This window comes from Bos mutus, chromosome 21 (assembly GCF_027580195.1).
Source record: "Bos mutus isolate GX-2022 chromosome 21, NWIPB_WYAK_1.1, whole genome shotgun sequence".
NCBI lineage: Eukaryota > Metazoa > Chordata > Mammalia > Artiodactyla > Bovidae > Bos > Bos mutus.
The window spans coordinates 7,168,297-7,192,499 of record NC_091637.1 but is presented as its reverse complement, the minus strand read 5'-3'; the positions used below and the strand labels follow the sequence as shown (position 1 = coordinate 7,192,499).

At 51.6% G+C, this 24,203-nt stretch overlaps 1 protein-coding gene across 1 annotated transcript in view; it reads right to left on the bottom strand.

The window, feature by feature from the left end:
- IGF1R (insulin like growth factor 1 receptor) overlaps positions 1 to 24,203 on the bottom strand; it is a 305,476-nt gene that overhangs the window by 227,892 nt on the left and 53,381 nt on the right. The gene's annotated exons all lie outside the window — the stretch shown is intronic.

Sequence of the window (24,203 nt, the reverse complement as noted above, 5' to 3'; positions counted from 1 at the left end):
CTCCCCACGCTCCCACCCGCCACCCACCAAAGTCCTTTAAAATAAATGCACCATAGGAGTTTAGCTCTCGTCCAAACTCAGGGAGGTATTCAAAGGTTACACACAATCAGCCTCCTGGCACGCAAGGGCAGTTAATGTTCAGAATGCTGGTCACCAATTAGTCCAAAACACACACTGATTTATCAAGCTCACACCTCTGTTTAAGTTTTAAGTTGCTCGGTTAGCACTTGACCGAACCTGAAGTGACACAGGTCTGGGGTCAGTTACTTTACTGCAAAGTTAATGCCACCTTTACAAAGCCTCCTTGGATGCAAACTCCATAAGGCATTCTGGGCAGTACTAGGTGAGCCAGAGGACAGAAACATGTGACTTTCTCCCCTTGTGCTTCCACTTCAAGGAAAAAAACATGATGAGAAATATTGAGACTTGATTGAGGTGGACCTACTTTGAAATAAAAAAGGATGCATTTGTGGCCAAGTATTTTAAACATTAAAAAAAAGGGGGGGTGTGCTGAATAAAAAGTGTCACATTCTATGACTGTAGGTTGTTAACAGGACTAAGAAAAATAGCTAAAGGAAAATACCTGTGATTATGGCCGGCCACGAAGCCCAAGTCATCTTCACATTAAGTGATACCCTTATGGAAAATACAAAATCCAAAGAAATGACAGTACAGCAGAAACCTCAGATGGAAACATACACTTCCATCTCAGGACGGCTACATGCTCGGCGGCATCCGAGGGTCCCACGGGGCAGGCTAGTGTTACCTGCTGCTCAGGAAACTAGTCGTGTTTGCAAAGGACATGCAGGGTGTGTAATATCAGCCCCTCATGCTCCTGCCTGACAGCAGATCAAATGCACTGAATTACCTGGACAGCAGGCTTGCGAGAAGGAGAAAGGAAGAGGAGACCACAGGCAGACCAGACAAACCCTCAGGCCCTGCCTCCCAAAGACTCCTTGGCGGTCACTGTCTGGGGTTCCTCTCCTGGTGATTTCGGAACCAGAAGTGGCTCATGGGCAGCCCTGTGTCACCCCCAGATCTTACTGGGGGTAGTAGAGCAGGGGGTCCCATCTCTTCTCACCTTTATCAGACAGACTCACACTGCTTGTCCTGAGGATTCCTCTCAAGTGGCAGTGCCGGGGGAAAGGCCACAGCAAGGGGAGGCCCAGCTCCCCCAAAGGGTGGGTGGCCTTGGACGCAGCTCCCTTCCTGACCTCCTTAAGCTCCATACGGAGCTTAAGCTAAGCTTTCTCGATGGTTCCTCTGTCCTTCCATTTGAAACCTGACAGGAAGAACCGGGGCCCTGCAGAATGGCCTCCTCCCCTGCAATCTCAGAGCTGCCCCTAGATCCAGTCCCCAGGCCAGTGGGGCGGTCCAGCCGCAGAAACAGGGGTCACTGAGATCCCCTGCAGGGAATGTGCCAGGCGCCTGAGTATGTCTAGCCTTCTGTGTATCAGCTGTTCTTTCTTAAACAAACTGTCTAAAAGATGAAGATCTATCTTGAAAAGTGGCCCCAGGACTCTCTTCTTCCCACTCTGTACACCCTTCCCAAGTCCTGGGATGACTCTCAGAACAGCATCCACGGCTCTCTCTCCCTCCAGACACACTGGTGTTTCCAGAAACCTCCTGGACTGTCCACCTGCTCACACCACAAGCATCCCAAACGTAACAGGCTGAAACTAAACACTCTCCCTCCGTCCTTCGCGCCCTGCAAATCTGTTTTCCTCTGTCCTAGTGGCACCTCAGTGGCACCAGTGATCACGCAGTTTCTCCAGCTGGTCTCTCAGGCTCTTTGCTTTTCTCCTGCTGACCCAGCTCCCTCGTCCTTCACTAGGTCCTGCTAAAACCTTTCTCCAAAAGGTCTCTGGGGCACCCTCACCACCCACCAAGCCCACCAGCTTCTCTCCCTCCCTCCCCCAATGACTGTCAGAGAAACTGCATTGACTACAAACCTGCACTCAGCATTCTCCTGCTCCTCGGCCCCCACCTGTAAAGTCAGCCCAGGCGCCTCACACACAGCTCGACCAAGCAGCCCAGCCTCCCTGCCCTCCTTCTTTGAGGCAACCTGACGCTCCGATTTATTCCTATACTCCTGTATTCGCCTCGCCCCTCAAGCTCTAGTACTTAGCAAACTCCTCTGCCATCTATTGAGGCCCTGACCCCTCCACGCCAACCAGCCCCCTCCCAGGCTCTCGTGACACCTCCTACGCAGCCCTGATAAAATTCACGCCACGCTGCTGTGTAGTTTATGGACACAGCAGTCTCTGCCAGGACAGCAGCTGAGGGCCCTCTTCCGCAGGTCCCCAGCCCCGCAGAGGACAGCAGCCAGCCCACGGGGGCTGCACCTGAGAGCCGCAGGCAAGGACCGTGCCGGTGGAACACACAGAGCAGGCCTAGCACCCCCCACCTGGCAGAGTGAAGGTGGCCCACCACCTCCTCTACCAGGGCCAGGAACTCCACTCGACACGGAGAATCAGCAGCACGGCTGTGTGTAAACATGCTGTCAGCCGTCGCTGCCAACCACACTCTCCAGCGGCTTGCCTCATGTCCCAGACCATCAGCAAATCGCTATTTATGAATTCTCCAACCTATATTCCCCTACCTAGAGAAGGGACTAATATAGACTCTCTTAATTATTACCCTGGGGTTCAGGAGAGAAGCGGGCAGGGCAAAGCTGAAAGGGTGCTCTGTGCACAGAGGTGCCCACGGTACATTCCAGGAAACAGGACACGGCTGGTGCCAAGTCACGAGCCTCTGCGAAGAGGCGCCACGACCTGGTAGGGGCATGGGGTGGGGGGTGAGAGCCCATGCCACAGGGGAAGTCCCAGCCACAGGAGAAGCAGCACGGGACACAGGCAAGCAAGCCCATCCATGGGAGCAGTATCAACAGGGATCCCTCTCTGGTCACAACCCAACTTCTGAAAGACCCACCAAAAGGAAGCAAGGGGCAAATCAACTGAACTCGAAGGAGGGAGAAATCGAACCATTTCTTAAATGCCATTCATTCTAGCAGGTTAATGATTACGTGGATAGATGGCTTCCGTCAAGAAGGGCAGCGAACCATTGAGCCCCTAGTAAGGATTCTGGGTCAACCAGCAGGTTGCTGCAGCTGGCACAGACCACAGTGTTGAGAAAAGGACTCACACAACCCATGACATCTATTTGTACAGCACACAGCCCAGAGTCAGCCACAGCACTTTTAATGGCTTGAGATTCCAGAAGAATTATCACTATGGTAACATTTCAAAATGGCCATCGGAGTTCCCAGGCGCCAGTCCACAGGCTTGGATCGCACAGAGCCTCTCAGAAGAGACCAAGTTATTTTCAAAATTCATCTAATGACTTCACATGCCAGGCAAAGCTTGGTGAGGACTTGGCCAATGGGATTATTTGCAAGTGTGAGTTAACGGAACGTGCACCCCGTGCTCAATAATTGTCACTCTGAATCAAGCTCCTTCCTAACAAAAAGCCCTCAGTATAAAATAATTCACCACTGGTTATAATGCTGCAATACATTCTTTGTGTTTTGGGTATGTACTGAAGTAGCATGAGGAAAGACAGGAAGGCATAAAATTTGCCATTACTTCCGTTACTTCAGTAACTGACTTTAAAGTATTTTATAAAATAGGAAGTGATATCAAGTATACGAGATATTCTAAACGTGCTTGTGGGTAGACAACAGAATACACCCTTCCACTGGGAACAAAGCCTCAAATTGCGACAACCCTCCCAACCTCAGCGGCTAGCCCAAGAAAAAACTTGACGTTCTTCCCTCCATATTTCCATATGAAAACGGAAAGCTGAACTCGAAGGCCAATTTCATGGGCACTAGGGTCAGGATTCTCAACTCAGAGACAACTAACTCAAAATCAGAGCTAGAAAAGACCTTAACAATGTGCTTTTCAAACCCTGAGTTGCTGCCACCAGTGACGGGTCTCAAAATCAGTTAAACGCATTTCTCCCCACTGTTAGAATCAAACAATATCATGGTACCTCTTAGGAACAATGAGCACTGTTTCAGATAAGAAGTGTTTGGGAAACACTTATCTTAGTCAAATCCTTATTTTCTCCTGGGGCTAGAATATAAATCTAGGCCTTACTGCGGGTCTGGTCAAAAGCCCCGCAAAACGCCGATGGGGTACAACAGCTTTGCGTGTTTCTGAGAGAGGCGAGGTGGCCTGCCCAAGGTAATGCCTGTGAAGCAGGGATGCATTCAGACAGTAAAATGTGAGGCCTCCTGGTTTTTAAACATTCTTTCCCTCACGTAATCTTGCCTCCTTCATCAACAAAATATTCAACACAAGCATCCAGTAGGAGGCACGGACAAATAACCACATTTGAGAAATTAAAGGAAACACTGACACAAATTCTGTTTTTACCTGCGTTGTTAAGGCCAGACGCCCTTTAACTGGGCCCTTGGGATCCCATAAATTTTTAATTACAAAATTGTGGACCTGCAGAAACAGGGTGTTACAAGTGAGAATTGTTCTTTCCAAGGGTTACGCAGGGAAAACCTTATCCAAGCCTGCCAAAAGTACACGGCATTTTCAAGGCCGTTTACCAAGGAAACACACACACTGTCCCAAGGGCATTCTGAACTGAGGCCTCTGCCAGCGCCTACTGTTTGGGCTCTTATAGAGATTGAAGGTGAATCCCAGGCTTCTGTTCCCAAGAAAGCCTGGTTCTTGGTGGGAACAGCAAGGAGATCCCCAGCTACTGTCTCCAGGGAGCTAGAGACATCGCTAAATCCTCACAGAGCCTGCTCTCTCAGAAGGACAATCAGACGTGGGGAAAGAAGTCTACCTAAAAAAACAAACACACACAAAAATAGTTTAATACAAAGAAGTAAAATAAAGAAAATAAAAAATGGATGATAACCCTACTGTCTAGCTAATATCTACTGACCTTCAAAAAGAATAAAAGCAATAAATGAGCATGGTCAGAAGACCACAGGGTGCTTTAGCACAAGAGGAGTAGTGGGCGGTCACCCGGTATCTCCAACCTCTTCCCACAGAGAGCAGGTGCTTATCCCTCTCTGGGAGGCTGCTTGTGTTGTTTGTACTTCCTGACTGTACCAGCCTTTACCAGATAAATGCTCTTTTTAAAGGCAGACCTGAAGGATCTGCCTACAGTGGTCTGCACCTTTTTACACTTAATTTATATCAGTATGTGAAGATCTAACGTTAAAAAAAAAAAGCTGTGTCATGAGAATGTCACTATGTATCCAATATCCAGACCACTCAGTATTTGGTGCCTACCTCGAAACCCCCTCCTCCTGACAATGGCTTCGGTTGCACCCTGGAGGTCTGCTAGCGTTCCACTGAGGAGGGGCATCGCGGGCCCTGCTCTCTACCCCCACAGCCCGGGAAGGAAGCCAGCCCGGCTCACAGAAGCCGCAGAAAAGGAAGCTCCTGACTGAGGTGTCAGCACCGGCGCTGACAGGGCCAGGGCTCTGGGCTGCACTGCCTGCTCCACCATCTCCCATGAGAAGGGCTTGCAGAACAGACGACCCTGGGGGCTTCCCCGCTGCAGTTAAGGACCCACTGAGAGAGCTGCTGGGGAAAGGACCCGCGTCCACGCCCAGGGGTCTCACCTGGAGCTGGCTCGGACGGCAGGGCAGGCTCACCAAGCGGCCTGGGGAGGGCAGGGGGTGCCCCTCGTCTTGTTCTGTTGCCCCACAAACAGGGTCTCGGGGGGGCCCTGGAACGGGAGACCGCCCAGGCCGAAGCCTCGGAGCTGACCTCTGCACCCCCACCACGCCTGGCCTGCTTTTCCTGGACAGACCATCTGATGCAGTGGGGAGGGTTTCTTGCTGGAAACCTTGCTTTTCACTAAAACGCCTATCTTGAATAACCATGGGTGTTTACAGGCCCAGGAATTTGCAGAACAAAAATAGGCATTTAAAAAGTGAGTTTAAAAAGTCACATCCAGGGAGCAGTGCTGGCCAGGCAAAGGAGAGGAGGGGGCTTCCCTTGGCCTCAGCGGGCTGCCTGCAGAGACCTTTTCCGGCCGGTGGCCCAGCAGCGGGCATTCCTTTGGGGTGACAGCAGCCTCCGCAGTCTCCCCATCCTCCCACAGCCTCGGCCCAGTGACTAAGCACACAGGAATCCGCAGTGCCCGGCCCCCCGGACAACGGGAGGATGGCTGGGCAGGGGCAGAGGCCCAGGGCCCCTTCCCCGGAAAGAAAACCTGAGCTCTGCCCCCACCCCGGGGAGTGCAGGAGAGCCAGAGGGTCACAGCCCCCAGCCCGGGGGAGAGCAGGAGGGCCAGAGGGTCGCAGCCCCCAGCCCGGGGGAGAGCAGGAGGGCCAGAGGGTCGCAGCCCCCAGCCCGGGCAGACGCCTACCTTTGCTGAGGCATCACAGAACAGAGTTTCGGGGTGCACCTTTATCTCTGAGTAAAACTCTGAGCAAATGATGGTGCTTTGCTCCAGGGAAACAGAATTAAACACTGGACAGGCAACAAGTTTGGTCTGCCCAATAAATAAAAAAGACTAAAAAACACAAATGTACGGCCAACTCATCATCCAGGAGACTAATTCACGGTGAAATCGGCAATCCAAGATTTGATTTCAAGAAATCAGTTTCTGACACTTCATATTACCCTCTGTATGACTTTTACTCCTTTCTTTAAGGAATAACAAGTTTCCTTTCTTCCTTTATCACAACTTGCCCTTCATCAGAGCTAGAGCATCCACTTGTTTATTAAAGATATTTTTTTAGGAGATTAAAGAAGGGTTTTAAAAAGAAAACAATTCTCCCAGTTATCAGCCAAACAAGGGTACCTGATCACAGATCAGCATCAAAGTTTTTCTCCCCATGTGAAAATAATTCATCGATGTAAAAATAAATCCTCCCTAAGGGGAGGGGATGGGGGGGGGTCAAGTCTGAGACACAAGCATAGTATTTGAAATTCAGAAACAAGTTGTTTCATGATTAAGCATCTGTATTCTGACTGCGCTTACGACACTGTTTCATTTTCACGTTTATCTTTAGTCATACATTTTCTGGTCATGTAAAGAAGGCTGGGAGGGAAGGGCGAGGAGGCAGGGGGCCATGCAAACAGAACCCTCACCACTTCACTCTGCGGGTGTGCACTGAAGCCCCTCGGCTAGAGGAGCACAGCACGACCCTGTCGGTCGTGGAGCCTTGCCTTCTCCAGGGCAAGACAGGCCAGCCGGTCACTGCCGGGTGTGTGTTCCCCGACGGCACGGGGCGGCTCCCGGGAAAGTGGCATGGTGTGATGGGGAGTCACGAGCTACGGAATCAGACAAAAGCAGGTCTGATTCCGGGTTGGCTGCCTGGCGGCATGAAAACTCACACGTGTTTCATCAGGTCTCCCTGCCTCAGTTTCCTCACCTACAGAAAAGGTGGGGTGGGGGGAGGGCGGAACGTCTGCAAACACCCTGCAGGCTGTGACAAAGCCTGAAGCAGACTGCTGGAGGGGTGGCTGGCGCGTACCAGTTACTCCATGAGCGCCAGCTTCGATCATTAACTCAGTCCCTCCTCGGTGCCACAGGGATCCAGAGGGGTAGGGTGCGGTTCACCCGCACGGAGATAGAGTTCTCACACAGACGATCTCCCCTCCAAGCTGATCCCCCACCTGCCAGGGTCCACGCACCAGGGTTAGATCAGCAGGCTCCCTGGAGGCCCAGCTCTTTTAGGACTTGCAGAAGCCCGGTGGGGTTCTATTCTGCAGAGCCTCCAAATGTCGGGGGATCTTCTAACAGGTCTGAGGAGCCCTAACCAAAGTAGCAAAAATTGCTCTTTTGTCAATATTGTTAGATGCCTGGGATTTAGATGTGGATTTTTTTTTCCTATTCACAAAACACTGAATCCCGTAAAGAGACCGAACAAGGAGACAGAGATCCAGGCCTCATAAGATGCTGCCGCTCTGTTTCTGCCACCAGGCAAATACCTTTTTCTTAGCATTCACAGCGCACCGCAGGGGCCGAGTGCACGCGCCCAGCCTCGCGTCAGGCCCAGAGCCCTCCGGGGTAGACAGCGGAGAGGGGCAGATTGCGCAGCAGAAGGCGGCCGTGCCCGGCCTGAGACGGCCGCCGGGGGCGCCCCGGGTTCTAACACAGCTCGACCCACAGAGTGGCGGGGCTGGCCCTGGCTCAACCTTCCAGACCTTTTCCAAGTCGAAGCTTCCTACTGATTCGCTGTGACTTCTCAGGAGGATTAGGCAGGGCATGTGAAGCTGGTTCCTAGAAAGTGTTCATGGAACACAAAGTTCTAACTCCACTTGCACATATTCCATGGCCAGTGGCTTCTGTTTTGTTCTAACGGCACCACACCCTCGATACCTGAATCCACGGATACCCCAGCAGGGCTGAAGGGTCCCCAGGGGGAGACCAGGGCTTCTCCACCGCGGGACACCCCGTCTTCCCCCTTCCTGACCCAGAGCGTGTCCTACGAGGGCAAGCGCCTCCAGAGCCGCCAGTCTCTGTGCTCCAAGTCAGCCCCTCTCGGCCAGAGGCCTGGCGCACTCCAGATGCAAGGAGACAGCCCAAGGGTGCGTCTACTACAGGTCTCAGCACCATGGGAAAGGGAAGCTGGGGGCCCAGGAGCGGTCACCGTGATGGCTGGTACCACGAGTGAGAAGTGGCAGGCACACGCCGAGGTCCTTGGAGGGGCGCCTTCTGAACCAAGGCGGGGTCAGACCTCACGATCCCCTAGATCCTCTCCTCCATGAGATCCACGCAGACCGGCAGCTCCCTGAGCCAGCTCCCTCAGCCTACACTGGCAGTGCCCGCTTCAGAACTGTCCCAGCGCCCAGGGGACAGCACTCAATGCACCGGCCCGGCTGGGGAGACGGCCTCTTCCACCCAGACTGCTCTCATTCCTGGGGCTCGCACCAAACACTCCCTTACCAGGGAAATCCAGAAAGTTGAACCCCCTCAAAAGGCAATCTTGCAAATTCATAGGCTTCTGGTTCATAAGTGACACAGAATAGCATGGGGTGTGCTGGAGGGCGACACGCAGTATGGACAGCTCACTGCTACCTGCTGTGCAGTCCACTAGTTCAAAGGCTGACTCACTCAGTGTCTACTAGTCCACTAGTTCAAAGGTTAACTCACTCAGTATCTACTAGTCCACTAGTTCAAAGGTTAACTCACTCAGTATCTACTAGTCCACTAGTTCAAAGGTTAACTCACTCATTACCTACTAGTCTACTAGTTCAAAGGTTAACTCACTCAGTACCTACTAGTCCACTAGTTCAAAGGCTGACTCACTCAGTGTCTACTAGTCTACTAGTTCAAAAGTTAACTCAGTATCTACTAGTCTACTAGTTCAAAAGTTAACTCTACTAGTTCAAAAGTTACTAGATCAGAAGTTAACTCATTTAATATCACCTTAAACAACAAAACAAAACCCTAGGAGAAATACAAATTTGTTTAATTCTTTCCATTTTCTCAAAATCTTCACCACTGATCCAATTAACTGTGGATGGACCTAAACGGTTCCTACACTTTTCCAACCTGCTAGCTAAATGTGATCTCATTACCATGATAAAAATTCTGGGAAACCTTGGTCTTCTGAGCATACAACACAGGATGAGAGAATCAAATCCATTCAGTTTCAATCTATTGCTCCACTTAATAAACAAAAAATGTTAACAATGTGCATTTTGAAAGGAAATTTAAGTGGTTTCATAATGGAGATACTGTGAGTTTTCCCATGACGTTAAATGAAGGCTTATGACAAGAGTTTAATGAGCTGTTATCCAATATCTTCCAAGCCTGGGGATTTCAGCTTCTTCCCCTCTGGAACAGAGGCTGCTCAGAAAGCATGATCCGTACTAAATGGAACTGCCCTCCTCAAACGTCTTCACTTTTATAGTCTGTAATCCAAGTCACTCTACTAGCAGGCAGAAAAATCCCAGTCAGCTTCAAAACTCCCTCATCTTTCTATTACTTCAAATGACAACCCGTTCCCAGTACTTCATCTTTGCAGTAAGTACCGGGAGCTGAAAAGATGAAATCAATTTCACATTTCTTTCTGCCGGTTTACATGACTTATTTGTTTCAGCAGATCCTCTTTGCCACAGATCCTCGCTTTGCCCATTCATGTCTGCATACTTAACATAGATTTAATATTTCTCTAGGCCGAAGATCGTACGCTGAGTTTTTCTCTAACTGGGAGACAGACAGGAAGAGAGGGAGGGGGCTGTCTGGGATCCCTTTGTTGCCACAAAGAACAGTTCACAGCAAAACAAGTAACACAAAATTTAAATCGGCAGCCCTACACATCAGATCCAAAGAGGGGGGAAAAAGGAAGAACTGAGATGTCCTGAGCCTGTTCTGGTTCCAGACACGGTCAGACACTTCACTGATCTTATGTAATAAAACTTGCTCGGTGGTCCTGGTGCAACAGGGAATCTAATCCAGACATGGTCACAGATCCGCACATCATAAACTCATGACGCGAGTAACGAACCCAAAGTCTGCCACGCAGTAACCAACCAGAGTCCTCCTAGGCAAACACTGCACCTTCTGGTGGACATGTCCTGGAATCAACTTGGAATCCCCCTCCCAGCCCAGTGGGACACCAGAGTGCTGAGTCCTAGCTCCTGCTGTTCCCGCTGCACACCCAGCCTTGTCCCCAGGTCTGATGACCTGGGAAGTGCTAAGCCCTCAAGGAGGATTTTTTTAAAAATCAGATATAAAGTGGAAACCACCAACTTCCCATCATCACCCCTGCCTTAACCATTGGTCAGCAAAGGCACCACCTTCTGGGATAAAGTTCAATAGGTCTCTTCTAAAAAAAAAAAAATATAGGTCTCTTCTTCCAAGAACCACGCTGTGGGCAGTAATTCCATGCAAACGATATCTCAGCTGAACAGGCTTCGGGCGGGACCGCCGGCGGGTACCTCAACCACCACGCAGACTTCTGCTTTTGTGAAATGATACCCTCCACATTCCATACGACTCGCAAAGTTCTGAAATGCAAGCTAGTCACGGGTTGAGGGCCGTGTATACAGTGCTAGGCAAACAGGACCGAGCACGCAAGCACGTGCTACGAGAAAGGCCTCTATCTCACTTGAGGCAAATGCGCTTTCCATGCAAAGCTCCAAATTCGGAACTCTACCCGCTCTGAGCTCTTAGCGCTGGCTGCCTCGCCTCCTCTTCAGGCAAAAATCGTGGAGTATCTCGTCACATGGCATAAGCTGTGTGTGTGTCTCTCTGGAATGTCCTGTGATTTTATCTTATCTCAAGATAAAATACTAAGTGTCTGTCCTCTCATATTGCCTGGCATGGGACCAGCACACAACAGGATGACTGATGGAAACTGTGGGAACCTTGGCCAGGTGCACAGATACATCAGGACCGAAATCGGATGTTTCTTATAATTCACACCTTTTGGCCATTCTCCCTTACCACAGGAATGAGATACACGGAATACAATCTCTTCCACCTCATTAAATGAGACTGGATTTATGTTAATGAGAATGGTAAGGAGGAGAAACAGACTCAGCAGAGGTTAAGAATCCCGAAATCTTGTGTGTGCACATCCTCTCACACCCCTACACTCACTCAGTTGTTCTTGAACTCTACTGATATTTAGTTTATTCACTCCAACTAGAAGATCAGGCATCCAGTCCCATCACTTCATGGCAAATAGATGGGGAAACACTGGAAACAGTGACAGACTTTATTTTCTTGGGCTCCAAAATCACTGCAGATGGTATCTGCGGCCATGAAATTAAAAGACACTTGCTCCTTGAAAGAAAAGCTATGAAAAACCTAGATGGCATATTAAAAAGCAGAGACATTACTTTGTCAACAAAGGTCCATTTAGTTAAAGCTATGGTTTTTCCAGTGGTCATGTATGGATGTCAAAGTTGAACCATAAAGAAACCTGAGTGCCGAAGAATTGATGCTTTTGAACTGTGGTGTTGGAGAAGACTCTTGAAAGAGTCCCTTGGACTGCAAGGAGATCCAACCAGTCCATCCTAGAGGAAATCAGTCCTGAATATTCATTAGAAGGACTGATGCTGAAGCTGAAATTCCAATACTATGGTCACCTGATGTGAAGAACTGACTCATTGGAAAAGACCCTGATGCTGGGAAAGACTGAGGGCAGTAGGAGAAGGGGACGACAGAGGATGAGACTGTTGGATGGCACCACCAACTTGATGGCCATGAGTCTGAACAAGCTCTGGGAGTTCACGATGGACAGGGAAGCCTGGTGTGCTGCAGTCCTTGGGGTCACAAAGAGTCAGACACGACTGAGCAACTGAACTGAAAACCATATGTGTCATCTAAAAACATGTTATAAATCCCATTTTATATTAATAAAATTCCTATACCTATCAAGACTGGGCCTAGCACCAAGGCTGGCATTCAGGACCCCAAACTCTGACTGGGCTCACTCACCCCGACATGACACCAAGAGTGAGGACCCCTTAGTTTGCAGGTCCCGGGCACCTCCACTTCTCATGGCCAGTTCCCCCAGTCTTCATGAGAACCGACCCACTCAGATGCAGAAGCTCTGCAGGGGCAGGTCCACCAGGGAGACAGATTTCTGCAGAACATGTCCTCCTTGCCTTCCTCCAACCCTAGCTGTGAAGCTGGAGAACCAAGATTTATAAACAGAGAACAAGCTGGAACCCACAGTGGCTCATCATTGACCCAGAGAAAGAGACAAGTGTTGAGTGCACAGGGCCTTCTGAAACCACCGACAGAGCTCTGAGAGGCATCGTCACCGAGCAGGAACAGGGCAAAGACCCCACACTCGCACGTGGGCCTTGCAGGCCTGTGAGCCTCCCATGAGGGAGACTCAGGGAGGTGTCCTGGAAGAGCAGACTTGAGCCAAGCCATAATGACCCCATGGACGACGGTTAAGGATCCATCACGAAGAGCGTGGCCACAGCAAAGTCTGCCCAGCCGGAACTCACTGTGCACAGGCCCCACAGCCAGGCTGCTAGGACCAGCACGCAGAGCAGAACACATCCCACTCCCAGGCTACTCAGCAAGTGCTGCACTTCCACCCTGATCATTCAGAAGTGCTTCCGAGCCCACGGCACCTTGTCAGGATCACGGGAGACGTCAGCCACTGGCCACAAGAGCCAGAAATGCTCACGGGCCCATCAGCTTGCTCTGGCTCCGAGTGAAGGAGAGCTTACTTGAGTTGAAAAGAATGATTTAAATGAACTTAAATTCGTGCAACATAACCGCATTAGATAGGGGTTTCTAAAAGTACTTGTGAATAATTAACTTTGGTTACAGCAAAAGCCAGACCAGAAAAAGTCACGTCAAAGACACAAGACCAACATAAATTCTACTCAATTTCCTACTCTCAATGCCTGTCTAACCGCTTTTCTTGCCTTCCACCCTTTCACTGAGATGGTTCGTTGGCCTGTGCTCTATCTGCTGCCCCCTCCATGAGCTCGTCAGAGCCGGCTGATTGCAGCCCACCCTCCAAGGCCCGCTTCGGGAGCCTGTCCTGAAGGAAGGGTAGGGCCCATCCCAAAAAAGAAGGCAATCACTTCACGCCACGGTGAGCTTGGAACATGTTATCTCGTGCTCTAGCAGTGCTTCCTCAAGTCCAGGGCCAGCAGCACCATCCCAGGTCCCCAACACTTTCCAGCACAGCAGGGAAACAGAGCTGGACTCGCTCAGTTTAAGAGATGAGGAAACCGGGGAGCAGGCAGGGAAAGGGCTGGCACTGGGCTGCTCAGCTAAGCAGCAGCAGCGGCGTCTGGCCAATGTTTTTTGCGGTAAACAGGGATGCTTATGTGTTCACAGTCTCCATGCAAATTCCATCAGCTCATGAGGCAGGGGGGCCCCCTACTTCTTCCTGTCTTTTGACCACCCACCACCTGCCTCTCCAGCCTGGCTTCAGAGATGAGAAGATGCTGACAAGAGGTTTGCTTTTATTTTGCTAATTGTGGAAGAGTTTAAGACTGAAGGTTGAAGAGCTGGCATATGAAAGTCCAAGCTTCACACTTAAAAAAAAAAAAAAAAAATGGGCACCAGGCTTATCGCAAAGAGAATCTGCACTGGCTCACGATACACCAATCACCCAAACCAGTCACCTTTCATTTGCTTGCAGAAGGGGTGGTCTGAATACCATCCCCATCACCATCTAATCCCCCTTACACATCTTCAGGGGCTCCTCTCTAACCACGGAGGCTCTCCATGAACTAGAACAGTGCCCAGCAAGACAGAGTTGCATTGACCCAAACAGGCTAAACCTTCCCATGAGACCAAGTCAAGTTGGGCGTCTGAAGTCCCCAACTTCACAGCACGAGCATGAAGTTCACCGAATCCGTGACTGCAGCCTCACCACTCCCTGTGCCTGATAACGGGCAGGAGGCACAGCAGGCCCAGAGAGCTGTCGTCTCTAAAATGGAACATCACACTAATCCTGCAAAACAAATTTATCTTACAATGACAGTCTGTTAAGTTGGCTGTGGCTGTTTTATCAATCGCCTCTCAATAAAATTCTGCTTGATGGAAGCAGACCCAAAAGTTCACCACTCCCTCCCACCTCACCTAGGCGTCCATCTTGGGCATGCAGTGACTTTTCCCAAGGATATTTTTCTTAGCAAACAAGAAATATTTGTGGATCTAAAGAAGCATTCTTCTGGAAAAAAAATGATACATTCTCAGAATTCTATTCATAAGCAATGATGGTATCAAGATCCTGAGAGTCTCAACTCCCACAGTGGATGTGAAAGGACAGTCAGGATGAGGGGGTGGCCGAGGGGCTGGGGGAGGGGACCCGGTGATCTCAGAGGATGACACCCCATCACCTAAACTGTACCCCCAGACGGTGCACCCAGACCGCTCGTGAAGTTACTTCCAAGGGGGAGCCCAAGACACCCCATCCTGCACCCGGGCTGCTCCATCTTCTCTCATGAATGGAGGAGAACTCGAGGGCCGTTTCCCACAGCCCTGCTTAAAAACCTGTTCCAGAGCTTCTCTGACACAGTTACGCAAATTCTTCTAAAAGAGTACCGGTGTATTACAAAATAATCCCATCACTTCTAGTCCACAGAAGAAGAGAACAAAAATACATCCTATAACCTGAGGAGCAGTCTAAGATCTGAATAATATCATCAACTTAGCCAGGCACAAGGAGCCATTCAGAAGCCAAGAAGTCAGGACAGAAACATCACACTGGGAACCTCAGGAACAAAGCTCTCTGCCTTTTCTGGACTCAGGGAACGTGACCAGTTTCCATTTGTCTCCCTATTACCACCCAATACCTTCTGGGGTTAAAAAAAAGTCTTAATTTGAACACTGTGGCTGTCCAGGAAGTGCTTCTAATAATAGCAACCTTCATCTTGCTTTCTTTTTGTATCCCAGGCTCTATGCTTCCCATTTTTTTTTTTTTTTTTTTTGCCCCTTTTTACTACTAAGCCCAACTACCCGGTCTCGGGAGCTGCTAAAAACCATCCAAGCCCTTTTCATCTATCCAGAAATCCAGAATGGCAGCCTGGGTTCACAGATCTGCTGCCAAGGGCAGACGGAAGCCCCTTTGCAGGTGGGCCCCGCTTCCCGGGGCTCCAGGGCAAGACGGCTCAGGGCCCGGGGCCACACGGCCTCGCTGCACTGGCCCCCAAACCTCGGCCCTCCCCCAGCCCCTTCATTAGGACTCGCAAAAACAAGCAGGAGACAGCTCCGCAAGGGTCGCTCCATCTGCACAGCCTCAACGCGGAGTCCCCACACACACTGCCTCTGTTCCCATCCCACGTGGGTGCCGTGGAAAATGGCACAAAGAGAGGAAAGAGGGCCGGGTGGCTGCTTGTGACCAAGGCCAAAAAACAAAAAGCGACTTCTGTTCAATAATGAGCTGAAATAGAAGCCAGGCTTCCGGGAGAGGGCCTGCATTCCTGCACAGCATTTTCCCACCCACCTGATCCCCTCGAACGGAAGGAAGACCTCAGGGAGGACAGAGGGAGCCAGTGTGTGTTTCCTGCACGGGGGGCAGGGGGTGAGAGGAGAGAAAGGAAACAAAACAGCCAAAGCAGGCGAAGGGACTGGGTGGGAGAACACAGGGGCATGCACACACACGCGTGCGCACACACACACAGCAAGTACTACCCAAAGAAGGGCATGAACAGGCACACACTCTGCAGGGGGCGCACGGCGAGCTACCTTGGCTCTGCGGGACCTGAAGCTGTCACAGACAAAAGTGTCCACCCTCGTTATCTTTAGCCCAATTTGGCCCACTTGAAGCACTTGGCTGCTCTCTGAGGAAAACACGTTTTTAAAGAAGATAATATTTAAGGTTAGTATCAAACAAGAATCTTGTTGTTGATGTTCTTAATTCTTCCCAACACCCAGCCTGCAAGCGCAGTAAGTTCACAGGGTTTGATAACCAAATAAATACAGTTCACCTTTAACTGCAGAGGCCCCTACTCGCCTCCCCATGCGGACATCTGTCCTCACTGAAGGTTCTCTCAAGATACAGCTCATCTGGACACACAGGAATTGAACAATTTGGATTAAATTAGCGAGACCCACTCCTACACTGTGCCATGCTATTTATGATCATTGAATTCTTGCAATTTAGAAAAAGTAACGCAGAAATATCATAGAAGACACGGCAATAAACATACACAGTCAGAATGCTCAGAATTTTAAATGCTCTCAGAATGCAGCTCTTAGGCATTTCGTTTTTAGTTTTTAAAAAGACCAGCAGCTGCTACTGTTTGCTAAGAACCTACTGTGTGCTGGGCACTGTCTGGCGCTTTCCAAACACAGACCTGCCCAGCCCTGCTTCAGACGGGAGACGGGGCCTGGCAGCCGCGCCTCGGCACCTGGGGGCATAGAGCAGGGCAGCAGAGCCCTCTCAACCCACAGGCTGCTCTCAAACCTCCGCCACACGACGCCTTTGCCCATGCTGGAAGGCGGCTTATTTTCCTGAGCCCCATTTTGTACAAAATTGCATATTCTTGCAAATATCAACCTTAAATGCCACGATGGTCCACAGGGGAAAGCCTCACCGTCCAGGTGCAGGGCCGCCTAAACATGCCCAAAGACCAGTGAGGTAGAGGGTGGCAGGCACGCTGTGCTTAGCTGCTGCCTCCACGATGCTGCCAGGGACAAATAAACACGCTAGGAAATCAGGAGTGAGGCCTGGCCACTCACGGCACCCTGAGAACGGCAGAAGAGCCACCACGCTGGCCCTGGAGGAGCACCGTCTCCCCTGGATGGTCACCCTACCCTGTGCATGCAGGCCCCAGGAGCCCCATCCCTCCCTGACCTGAGATGCCAGCTGTCTCCCCTGAGATCTGAGAAGGCTCCCCCCTCACGTCCCCCTGCAGACCAGGGAGCTGCTCCTCCAGGGACTGAGAAGACAGGACGTCGGCCCACACAAAACCCAGCCCTCCTGACAATGTCCAGCGCAGGCTGTGTTAGCCAGCGGCAGAACCCAGAATGGTCTAGATTTTGGATTTCCACCGGGGATTCCCTTCTTCCCCGTAAAAGACCTCTGTGTGTGTGTGCTAAGTCGCTTCAGTCGTGTCCAACACTTTGTGACCCCTATGGACTGTAGCCCACCAGACTCCTCTGTCCATGGGATTCTCCAGGCAAAAACACTGGACTGGGTTGCCATTCCGTCCTTCACGGGATTTTCCGACCCAGGGATCAAACCCATGTCTCCTGCTTCGATCGGCAAGTGGACTCTTTACCACTGCTGCTGCTGCTGCTGCTGCTAAGTCGCTTCAGTTGTGTCCAACTCTGTGCGACCCCATAGACGGCAGCCCACCAGGCTCCCCCGTCCCTGGGATTCTCCAGGCAAGAACACTGGAGTGGGTTGCCATTTCCTTCTCCAATGCATGAAAGTGAAAAGTGAAAGTGAAGTCGCTCAGTCATGTCCGACTCTTAGCGACCCCATGGACTGCAGCCTACCAGGCTCCTCCATCCATGGGATTTTCCAGGCAAGAGTAGTCTTTACCACTAACGTCACCAAAAGACCTCTATATTTCTTAACTCCAGATTCCCGAGTTAGACACAGTGATAAACAGATGACTATTCTGTTTAATATCCTGTGTGTTGCAGACAGAGATTCTGTCTCCCGCCCCTGATGTTCCCAGAACACCCTGGCTGTCTCTCGCTTCCTCTAAGTCAGGGGCGCCTTCCGTCCCAGGACGGTGTCAGAGACTCCTCCTCCTATAGCCCGAGTCCCAGAGTCACACCACGTGCTAGGAGGAGGCCTGTCTCCAAGTCATGGCTCCCAGCTCCACCGCCAGCCAAACCTAAGTCTAACCCACCCCATGCACTCAAGTTGAGCAACGCAGTCCAGGACAGGATTAGCCACGGGCCCACACGTCCCACATCATCCCCACTTTAGCAGGCAATGTCATGCTGGCATCCACACATGGAAAGCGAGATAGAAATATTAACACAACAAAAGAAGGAGGCTTTTTAGGAGAAAAAAAAAACAGAATGGTCTTATAAGTAGGCTTAACTAATGAAATGGGAAGGGACTCCAGAATATTTTGCAAAGACCTAGGATTGCAAAAAGCACCCTAGGAGACATATTCTGAAAGCTTTTTCATCTCCAAGACGAGATCCCTATTAAAAAGAAAAAAAGAAAAACTCCTGAAGGGAGCGTGGGAGAGTGACTCCTTAACTAGGTGACATCTAGCCAAGAATGACGCCTTTCAGCAAGGCATGGGGACTAAGAGCTGGCGTCGGCTAAGAGGGTCCCATGGACACGGGCACAAACTGCCTCTCCATCTCGGGAACAGGGTCACCATCAGGGAGCAGAAATGCCATCTCCATGCATGACTATCAAAGGCAGAGAAAGGAGGCCCGGGGAATGTGACCCCCTTTCTAAATAAAGAAACCCCCACACTGGGCTCAGCTGACCGGAGCAGGGGCCTTCCAGGGGAAGAGAGACAGGTCGCAACTGACACGTGAGCCAGAGCCCCCTAGACGGCCTGCCCCCCGCCCCCCACGGGACATTCGGGACCCCCTCAGCCCTGTGCACACACAGGCCCTGCCCTGGCCCGCCACGGCAACACACAACACAGCATTTCACAGAACGAAAACAAGAAAAAGAAGAAGGATTAGCAGAACCATTAAGATGAAGTAATGGAGACCCAGGGTCCCCCCACCTCACCTCAATCCAGCAGGTGGTTTACAGACACTAACAAGCCGCCACTTTCACCCATCGGGCCTGACACAGCAATACAAGCAAAGGAGGAAGGGAGCAAGTCCACCCCTCACTCCAGGATCACCCTCTTGAGGAGAGTGTGATAAAAACAGGAGAACCTACTTGGGGGGAAATACAGGATTCTCTCTGTTACACCACCTGTCTTCGTTTTAAGTCCCGGGCCCCGGTTGGTGAGACGGCAGTGAAACGTGTTCCACTTGTCAACGAAGGGAGCCGGTTTCTGCCTTCTCCTTGAAAGCGCCAACCTGTCTCCCTGGTTTCTCCTTTCTGAAGGCGGTAGGAAACGCACGGAGCTCCGGGCCGCCGTCCCCAGACAACACCCTTTGGACGGCAGGAAGGCAGCACCGCAGCGGCCGGCCCAGTGGGGCTCCCGGCAAAGCCCAGGCCCGCTCACTGGCGGCACCGTGATGTCAGGGACCTCACAGAGTTCACCCTGACCACTGAGAAAGTACTTGGAGACTAAGTCCAGCAGTAGGCTTTCAGATTTTTTTTTTTCTGGTTGGCAGGGGGTGCCATACTTGAAATCTCATACCAGAAATCCAGAAGGCAGGCAAACCCCACACAGGGTCAGGCGTTGCACCAGGCAGGGAGAGAACTTCAGGTGCCCAGGGGAGTCCACCCTGTTCCCTCCCTGCATGCGGCCAGCCTCTGGACGATAAGGAACAGCACCCTCGGGCCAGGCTTCAGCTTTCGGGATGGGTCACACCCTCTCCACCCTTCCCCATCATCCCTGGCCTTGGATCATTCTGACCAAGGCAGGGCACGTCAGGGGTGACACAGAAAACGTCCACATTTTATAATCCTCGCGGCTCCTGGCTCGCCGAGCAGCTACTCCACACCGCTCTCTGCGCGAGGGGGGGAGATGCGTCTTCCTGACAACCCGTCTTTCACAAAGCAGGAGCAAGCTCACCCCTGGGGGAGGGCCAGGATGGCCACGTGTTGGAGGACATGCCCAGAATCTACTCAGCGCCTCAGACAGGCGTCTCCTCCTCAGGAAGAGCCCACCAGAGTCCACCAAGCTCCCCAGACCTCCAGCAGCGGGCAGCCAGCTGCTCAGCGGGGCCACAGACCTGCAGGCACAATGCCAGGTGCAAGGCCCGCTTCGTGGGCTCCTTGACGGATTCCAGGGAGAGCAGCCTGTGGGTCAGCATGCATGAGGGCAAGGCCACTGGGCTGAGGTGGACAGGCAGGGCGGCCAGGGAGAGGCCATGTCGCTGAGCCAGCAGAGGGGAGACACAGGAAGGCAGACTGGGGAAACACCTCACATGGAAAGGGCTCGGTGTCCAGCTGGAAAAGGAAGCATCCACATGGTACCGAAGTGTCTGATACAGGAGCTCGGAGAACAGGAACACTGCCCATGCAGAGGGGAATCAGGGAGAACCCTGGGTTGGAAGTGAGGAGCCAGGAAGACCATCAGACGCTGACACCGCATAACTGAGTGTCTGTATGTCTGTAACATCTAAAATCTCACACACATCCTTGACTTGACACCTCTCTCCAGATATCCACCCCCATCTGTAGCTGAAATTCCCATGGGGGTCCAGACATGACTGGGGATGGTCTGAGCTGGAGGTGGGGTTTGGAAGCCAGATGCGGGTGGGAGGCTGCTGAAGCAGCAGGTAAGATACTCCGGGGGAAAGGACGGTGGGGAGACGGCCCAAGGAGAGCAGTGTGTAGAGGCTGGACCTGGAAGAGGAGCCAGAAAGAAGGCCGCAGAGCGAGCAGGAGGAGGACCAGCGAGGCGGGCAGGCAGGGAGGGCGGAGCCAGCGGTGCACAGCTCAGGGGGCACCACCTGCTCACGGCAGGGAAAAGCCACACTTGAGCTCTTTAAAGGCCACTCACCTCCTAGGAGTGAATGACTCTCGCCGACATAAAAGCACCCCTGGGAATCGGAAAATGGAAGCGGGCAGGGAACCCCCAGCACAGTAACTTCTTTAATGGGGGGGTGGCTGTCGACAAAGCCACCTGCCCCTGCAGAGTCAGGGTCTACAGAGGGGGATTAAAGGGGAGCATCAGGGAAAAACGGCCTATGGGCACCCCATAATTGAGTGCTTCTCCATCCTGTCAAAGATCTCACACACATCCTTGACCTGACAGGTCTCTCCAGATGACCCCGACTCCGTCTGGAGCCAGCTCCGGGAAGGATGGGGTGCTTCTATGCTGCCTCTTTTCAACTGGCCATCTTCACACTCACAGGGACCCCGAGGCAGACGTTCTATCTGGACTCAGTGGCCCCCACTGGCTCCTTGGATGACCCCTCGGCTCTGCCTAGAGAGGTGTAGAGCAGCACTGCAGTGCTCAGCAGAGAGAGGACTTCTGCAGGCCAGAACCCAGCGCCTTCCACGGCACGCTCTGAGGCAGCACCCTCTGGATAAATCAGAGCGCGAGCCCCACCTGTGACTTCAAATCTTCTAGGAGCCCCATTAAAAACTGGAAAGAAACAGGCGAAACTAACTATGGTAACGCTTCACTCCCTCCGTCTAAAACATCATTTTAACATGTGATCAATACACAAAATATTAAGGAAATACCTTTTTCCCCCATATTATGCTCTGAAATTCAATGTGTATTTCACACTTAAAAAAAAAAATCTCAATTCAGACAGGCCACAGTTCAAGTACTAGACAAGACACATGTGGCTAGTGGCTACCATACTGGACTGTGCAGGTCAGAAGGGAATCTATGCAAAGGGAAAGAGTTCCAATTCAACTAGAGAATCCCTAAGAAACCTGCCAACCCTGGAGTTTTCAGGACAACCTGAAGGGAAGACAATTTCCCTGAATGCTGTCATTAATTTTAAATAAATATTCCATTGTGAAATCACAGAAAAACATGAGCAGGCCTGAGACATTGGCCCAGGAGAAGCTGCAGGGTGCGGCCTCGGGGAAGAGGGCGTCCAGCCAACAGGCCTGCCAGCATGAGACGCAGCGGACTGATGCCCGCCCCCCAGGCCTTTGTCAGGAGCCTTTCCCCTTTCTCTCTCTAATCCCCCACAGCCTATGACGATGCCACGGGGCTGCCCCATGTCACAGATGAGGAAACTGAGGGCCAGCCCAAGGGCGAATGTCCAGTCACGCTACTAGACTCGGGCCCGAAACTCATGCCTCGCCCCTGCTCCAGACTTCTCCAACAAGAAGCTGGACAGAATCCGCAGTGAGACCTAAGTAAATGCTGACTGAATCACTGAACGAGTGCCCACCGAACGACTTTTAAGCAACACCTCCCTTTAGTACAGACCTTATGAGTTTTCAAAACAGTTTTGTACACACATTTGACCACCACTAAGGAATAATATGGGGCTGCCCAATGGAGCATTCTAAACATGGCTAACAACCGCACAGAAGGGCTGGCTGGTCCAAGGTCACCCCCTTACACCACACCCAAGTCCAAGGTCACCCCCTAATACCACATCCAAGTCCAAGGTCACCCCCTTACACCACACCCAAGTCCAAGGTCACCCCCTAATACCACATTCAAGTCCAAGGTCACCCCCCTTATACCACATCTAAGTCCAAGATCACCCCCCTAATACCACACCCAAGTCCAAGGTCACCTCCTAATACCACATCCAAGTCCAAGGTCACCCCCCTTATACCACATCTAAGTCCAAGATCACCCCCCTAATACCACACCCAAGTCCAAGGTCACCTCCTAATACCACATCCAAGTCCAAGGTCACCCCCCTTATACCACATCCAACATCTCTCCACGACACATGACACTTCATCTGAAGATGACTTTTTCCTTTAAAATAAAGTTTTTAAATGTCAAGACTATTTGAAAATATGCTGTGTTGTTTTCTCAGAACCAGCGGGTAAGCTAATGATAGGGTAGTGTTTTCATCAATCACAAATGTGACTTTAGCACAGTATTTTCCCCAACCCGAGCCAACAGGGATGCTCCGAGTGGTCCGGTGGTGTTCTCAGCTCTTTAGGTCCTGGTTGCAGCCCGTGGAGTCCCGCCCTCACTGGACCAGTGTTCACCCGCCCGCTGATGCAGCGACAGGGAGCATGAAAGCATGCCCTGTGTGTCAGAGCCTCCTTGCTCTGCTTCCGCCCTGGGCTGGCAGGAAGCTGAAACAACGCTACCTGTGGGGTCTGGCCTTTGCTCTGTTTATCTTACACACGTCACGGTTAGGCAAGCCTACCAATCCGGGATTTCTTGGCTCTCCGTGGCCAGCTGGAGTACATGGGCTCCTTGAGGCTCTAACCGGGCCAACCACTGAACTATTTATAGGTACCACTCTGCCTTCCAGCCAGCGATGGGAACCCTCCTGGACAACAGAGCTAAACACTGCCGAAAGCAAGAAGACAAAGGCCCAGAGTCACGCTGCAACACCCAAGAACCCAGCGCTCGAGGCACACATCACAATCAGGGATACTCAGAGGACATCATGCACAGCAGACAGACAAACAAGGAGCTTCCGAACACCACCGCCTGACCCCCAGGAGCAGTAAACACACTTCAGAGGTCTTTCACTAAGTGGCTTCACAAGATTTGCACAGTTCTTCAAGAAAGAGGTAGACAAGAAAGGAAGCAGAAGCCTGGGGTATACAAATGAGCTTGCTGCACAGCCAGCTACCCGCCAGGTCAGCCTGAACCTGGGGCTCCTAGACACGGTCCAGGGCTCCTCTGCCAGCACCACCCTGGCTCCGCTCCATCTTAAACCAGGATGTGCAAGCACTGGAACTTCACCATTAAGGACCAAGGACGGGCTGCAGCTCAGCACTCTCACAGGATGCGAGTCCGTCTTTACCTCTCCTCTACTCCGTAATAATCCAGGTGTACTCATGCTAAGGAAGCCCTGCGTTACCAAAAAACCTCCTTTCACGCAAAGGATAAAAGAGCTGATGATACATACATAGCCCCTGACTGGCGGGACTTAGGCACTTCCTAGCACACCAGGTCACCCTGCCCATCAGAAATTCAAAGCAGCAGTTCCACAAGCCTCCCACCCAGGAGTACAGCGGATGGTTTCTAGCATGTCACTGGAAGGGTTTTCACAGCAGCTGGGACGGGCTGCACCCACCAGTTCCCCGATGCGAAAAGAAGCGCCCTAAGATG